We start from the raw sequence: 6,622 nt of genomic DNA on the forward strand, positions 1-6,622 counted from the left end.
GAAAAAGAAAACAAAAAATCAGAAGAAACAAAAAAAGAGAACTTTTTTTATCACTCTGGAATGTTGTACCCTTAATTGAAACCTGATTCTAAACCTTTCAAACCCTGAAACCCCAATATTCCTGTAGAAAAGCAGCCACGGACCAGGACAAAGTCCTGAGAAAAGGAAACAAATATAGTTGACTCTCTCTCTCTTTAAAAGATTTATTTATTTATTTTTATGTATATGAGTGCACTGTAGCTGTACAGATGGTTGTGAGCCACCATGTGGTTGCTGGGATTTGAACTCAGGACCTTCGGAAGAGCAGTCAGTGCTCTTAACCGCTGAGCCCTCTCTCCAACTCAACACAGCTGGCTCTCAGGTGTATAAAAAATCCCCATGCTCCCCTCACTGAGAAACACATGACCTGCCATTCACTCTCATGGCTGGCAAAGACAAAACCAGTCGAGCCATCTCTCCAGCCCCTGAATGCTGATTCTTACAGTATCCACAGGAAACCAGGCAAGTTGTGGGTTTGTGTTGAGCGGCCCAACCCCAGCATGGCCCAATCCCTCCATTGATTGAGCCTATCAATCCAGAGTGGCCAGGTCTTCACAGATAATTCTTTTTTTTTTTTTTTTTTTTTGGTTTTTCGAGACAAGGTTTCTCTGTATAGCCCTGGCTGTCCTGGAACTCACTTTGTAGACCAGGCTGGCCTCGAGCTCAGAAATCCGCCTGCCTCTGCCTCCCAAGTGCTGGGATTAAAGGCGGGCGCCACCACCGCCCGGCTCAGATAATTCTTATATCCTGAGGTGGAAAGGTGAAAGGGTTTGTGCTGTGAAGACAACAGTTTGACCATCCCTGAAAACTTAATTATAAGCCAGGCAGTGGTGGCTCATGTCTTTAGTCCCAGCACTCACTCAGAAGGCAGACGCAGGTGGATCTACAGTCTGGTCTACAAGGTGAGTTCCAGGACAGCCAGGGCTACACAGAGAAACCCTGTCACAAAGCAACAACATCAAAAGTGTGGGAGGTACAGGCTTGCAATATCAGTTCTTGAAAGCCGGAGGCAGGAGAATATCAAGTTTGTGGCTAATCTGGGCCATAGAAAATTTCAAAAAGGGAGCCTCTCAACAAATACACAAATAGGTAAGAGGGGAAAAAAAGAAAGCAAAACAGACAGAAATATTAATATTTATGAGAAATATCCAGTTATATTTTTATACTGGCTTAATTTCTCAGAAAGGAAAAACAAGCTTTGGTGTCTCATCTACTAGTCTAGATCCTGTTCTAATGAGACTCCTTGTGGGGGCCCTGAGTCAGGGTTCTCTTTCCTTGCCCTCTGCAGCCAACCCTGTCAGGTTTTCCCTGAGTCAGGTTGGTTCTCTTTCCTTGCCCTCTGCAGCCAACCCTGAGGTTTCTTGTGGAACATTGTTCTTAGCTAACTCTTCTTTTTTTTCAGGGGTGAGGGGTGGGTGTGGGTTGGGCCATTGAAACAGGGCTACATAGGTAGCCTAGAACTTACAGCGTAGATCAGGGTGGCCTTGAACTCACAGAGATCCTCCTGCCTCTGCCTCTGCAGTGCTGGTATCAAAGGCCTGTGCCCCCATGCCTAGCAAGCACTCTGCTTATTAGTCTGTTTTCTATGTGCACCTGTGTGCAGGTGTCTGTGGTGGCCAATGGTATGAAATCCCTTTGAAGCCAGAGTTTTAGGTGGTTGTAAGTCACTTAATTTGTGTGCTGGGAGCTAAATTGCAGTCCTGCACAAAACAAAAATGTGCTATCAACCACTAAGTCATCCCTTTAGCCCCAGCCCTGACCCTCAAAGCCTCATTCCCACCTGCCAGCTGTGTTTAATCAACAGCAACTGTAGCTACAGCTACACTCTTCACACTCCACACCTGCCTGTGTCCTCCTGCCTCTGTTGTCATAGGTGACCCATGCAACATCCCCCGGCCTTGGGCCCGCTCTGTGCTTGACATCTCTCCCCAGGCTCACCTCACATCCCTCCATTTCTCCTGTAAGCCCAGAGCCAAGTGTTGGACTTCAGCATCTCTCCTGACCTTCTGAATCTGGGGAGCCCTCCTTCCCTTTCTATACACCCAGGTGTCACACGTTACATACATGTCTGTCTGTCTAGTGCTTCCTGTTCTCTGTCACAGTAAGATGATTTTTGTTGCCTGGAGGTGGTGGCGCACGCCTTTAATCCCAGCACTTGGGAGGCAGAGGCAGGCAGATTTCTGAGTTTCAGGACAGCCTGGTCTACAAAGTGAGTTTCAGGACAGCCAGGGCTGTACAGAGAAACCCTGTCTCAAAAATAAAAAAAATAAATAAAAAGATTTATTTCTATTAATTAATTTTTGATTTCTCTCTGTAACTCTGGCTGTCCTGGAACTTGCTCTGTAGACCAGGTTGGCCTTCCACTCAGAGATCAGCCTGCCTCTGCCTCTGCCTCTGCCTCTGCCTCTGCCTCTGCCTCTGGAATGCACCACCACTGCCCAACTCAGCAATTCATTTTAATGTATACGCGTATGACTGGGTATTTGTGTGCCGATGCCTGCAGAGACCAGGAGACTGTCTGACTGGAGCTTGAGTTGACCTGGTGTTCATCTTTCTAACTGATAAATATTGCTAGGGAAATAAGGTTGTCAAGAACCTCAGAGCGGGGACACATCTCCAACTTGTCCTGGATAGGTCCCTTTAGTACATGTTATCTTCCTTACAATGAACACTCCAGGTAAGTGGAGATCTTCCTTCTGTCTTGTTGGGGGTGCCTGTGTGGGTCTTAGGGTGCTGCTCACTGCCTGACTGTCACACTGGCACTTAGAAGAAAACCATACAAAAAATAAATAAATAAACATTTGGATGGTCTGAATGAACTTCAGGGCTGCAGGATGTCAGCCAGCTAGTGATGGGCAGGCAGACTGTCACCAGAGACCCTCATATGATGACAAGAAGCATGGTTCTAGGGCTGGAGAGATGGCTCAGTGGTTAAGAGCACTGACTACTCTTCCAGACGTCTTGAGTTCAATTCCCAGAAATCGCATGGTGGCTCACAACCATTTGTAATGGGATCTGATGCCCTCTTCTGGTGTGTCTGAAGACAGCGACAATATACTCACATACATAAAATAAATAAATCTAAAAACAAACAAAAAAACAAAAAGAAGCACTGGTATCTTGAAAGGCACAGAGTCCTCATTCACAGATCAGATCTTTGATGGTTCCAGGAGCTGATTCAGGTCTCCTGCAGTCAGCTCACCCTAGGCAGGCTTCTGACTCCTGTTCTCCTGGATCAAAGAGGCCTCAGGAAACTTCCAGAGGTTCTTTCTGCCCCCACACCAACAATTAATCCCCTCCTTCCACACTTTAACTATTTCCCATGTGTTGCTGTCAGATGAAGAGCTGGTCCCCCACATTCCAGTCTTAGAGCCCAGCTAGGGACAGGCAGGACTGGTGCGGGGGTGGGGAGCAAGTGAGTATCTAAGAATCCAACTTCTGCCTCTCAGCCTTCGCACCCGCTTCTGGTGTGTGGGCCGTGCTCAGACAGGCACAGGCTGCCCTCCAAGGACCAGGCCACTTGCTGCCAGCTTTAGCCACAGGAAAGCTTTAGCTCTGCCTGGGAAAGAGCTTGACTGAGTTGGTAAAGCCACTCTGAGTTCCTGCTGAGTTTTTCTGGTGGTGGTAGCCTGTGTGTGTGTGTGTGTGTGTGTGTGTGTGTATACACATGAGTGCACCTTTTTTTTTTCTTTCTGTGTTTTCTTCTTTCTCTTTTTCTTTCTTTCTTTTGTTTGGTTTTTTTTTTTTTTTTTTTTTTTTTTTTTTTTTTTTTTTTTGAGACAGGGTTTCTCTGTGTAGCCCTGGCTGTCCTGGAACTCACTCTGTAGACCAGGCTGGCCTCGAACTCAGAAATCTGCCTGCCTCTGCCTCCTGAGTGCTGGGATTAAAGGCGTGTGCCACCACGCCTGGCCCACCAGAAGTTTTTTTTTTTTTGGTGCATTTCTATGACATCCTGACAAATGGAGCTCAATGACAAAGCAATGTAAGGCAGACCAATACATGGGTGTCATTAGCAGAGAGTCCTTCATCACGTGTCCATTCACGTGCTTGCTTTAGCAGAACATCTCTCCTGTGTCTGCTTCAGTGAAATATTCCTTCATGAGTTTGCCTTAGCCTTTCACACCTGTGTTCACTTCTGCTCCATGTTCCTTCACCTGCTTACCCCAGCAATACACCATCCAACCGACTTCCCAAAGAACCCTTAAGTTTCCTCTTCAGTCAGGGATTTGACTCTGTTAATGAAAGGCTTTGGGCATTCAGAACATGGTAGTAGGAGCACATGACATACTAAGGAGGGAGAGAGACTAGGGCAGATTAAAGGACGATCAGAGTCTTCAGGACTAGGCAAGTAAATGGTGAGTGTAATCTGTAAAATGGAGGCTTGGGGCAGCGTGGAGTGGGATGGGCTTCGGTCCCCTTGGGGCTCTAGGAACACTTTATTTTCATGGACAGCCACTCCACAGCCCCATGCTTAGAATATTTCACCTTCAGTACCCCCAAGCCCACAGGGCTCTAACCATACATGGAGGACATCTGCAGGTAGGTGTTGAAACTCTCCACTCTGCCAGTCTCCAAATGCATTGCTCCATCATCCCCCTGTCACTTAGGATAAACACTAAGAAGTCACCCTTGGCTTTTTCTCCCCTGCTACAGCTGAGTTCTTGGAGGCAGAGGCTCTGGTGCACTCAGGATTCAGCCTCAGCCAGGTGTGGTGGTGCCCACCTTTATTTAACCCCAGCAGTTGGGAGGCAGAGGCAGTAGCAGCTGGATCTGTGTGAGTTCACGGCCAGCCTGGTCTATGAAGCAAGTCCAGGACAGCTTCACCTGTAACCCACGTCCATGGTGCAGCCATTGCAGCTGGAAGCGTAATGGACATCAATATGGCTCTCTAAGAGGTGACAAAGACTGTCCTCATCCACAACAGCCTAGCACTTGGCAAAGATAACAAAGCCACAGATAAGCACCAAGCTCATCTTTGGGTGCTTGCATCCAGTTGTGATGAGCCTGTGTATGTCAAGTTCATGGGGGGGGGGGGGGGGACAGACACTGTGCTAAGCACCAAATCAGCCTAATGCAGGGCCATGACAGGAAGAAACCAGGGTAGCGAGCAGCTCTCTGTGCCAGCGGCAGAGGAGGGAGCCATGGCAAGCAGGAGGCTGCAGCTGTGTAGAGTTAGGGACTATGGCAGAGACTCTCGGGCTGAGGGTGTCATCGGAAAGTACTTTAAGTTCAGGAAAAGAAACTCTTGGCTCATTTAAAATGTCACCTCACGTGCCAAGTGTCTTGTGCAATCGCTGCCTGCCCAGAGCCCAGCACAGCTCACAGGTTTCACTGTAGCCCTTGTCTGTGTCACTTCTATCCCCAACATCTGACCTGGGTCCAAAGGCCATGCCCGCTTTCAAAGCTCTGTTCTAATGTCATCTTCTCCAGGAACAGGCCTGTTCTGAAGGTCCTGCCTGACTCAGCCCTGCTCCCTTTGCCTCCCCCCCTACCCCCCTGCTCCCCTATGCTCTCCCTCTGGCTCCCCCTGCTCCCCTCTGTGTCCCTCTGCTCCCCTCTGCTTCCCCCTGCTCCCCTCTGGTCCTCACTACTCTTCCGGAACTGGAACTGGTTTCGAGGTGGACTAGGCAAAGCACTACCTTCACCACACAGATTGAGTCCCACCCTTCAAACTGCTCCCAGCTCCTATGAGGGAGCTTCACAAATGGTTGTTGAATAAACAGATCTGCTTCTGGCTTGTTTTATTTATGTTTTCACCCCTTATGGGTCTCAAGAGTTCATTCTGAAAGTCAAAAGCTGAATTTATGTGTTCCTGCTGCGGTAATTCCAAGTCTCCCTGCGGCAGTTTATCTTCTGTGTTCAGGTGTGGCGCTGGGAGTAGAGAGGCGTGCCATGAACCTGTGCATGCTCCTAGTGAGGCAGGCAGCATGTGTTTCTCTGCGCTGTGCTGGATATGTGCCTGCCCTCCCTCCCTCCTTCCTTCCTTCCTTTTCTCTTTTTTTGACTTTTTGAGACAGGGATTCTCTGTGTAGCCCTGGATGTCCTGGAACTCACTCTGTAGACCAGGCTGGCCTTGAACTCAAAGAATTGCCTACCTCTGCCTCCTGAGTGCTGAGGTTAAAGCTGTACACCACCACTGCCCAGCTTCATTTATCTTTCTTTTCTTTTTCTTTCTTTCTTTTTTTTTCAAAACAGGATCTCTCAATTGCGTAGCTCAGGATGTCCTGGAACTCACTATGTAGACCAGGCTGGCCTATAATTCATAGAGAACTGCCTCAACCTCTGGGTGCTAGGGTTAAAAGCCTGAGCTAACATGCCTGGCTGACATTGTTTTCTTAAAGCATTTTTCTGCTTTTCATGCCATTTAGCTGTTACTGAAGGAAAATAAATAAATAAATAAATAAAGGTGGGGGAATGAGCTGGGCGTGGTGGTGCATGCACTTAATCCCAGCACTCGGGAGGCAGAGGCAGGCAGATTTTCTGAGTTCGAGGCCAGCCTGGTCTACAGAGTGAGTTCCAGGACAGCCAGGGCAACACAGAGCAACCCTGTCTTGAAAAACCAAAAACCACAACTAAAACAAAA

Source organism: Mus caroli, unplaced genomic scaffold (assembly GCF_978045245.1).
Source record: "Mus caroli unplaced genomic scaffold, Mus_caroli_1 scaffold_16, whole genome shotgun sequence".
In the NCBI taxonomy this organism is placed as follows: Eukaryota; Metazoa; Chordata; class Mammalia; order Rodentia; family Muridae; genus Mus; species Mus caroli.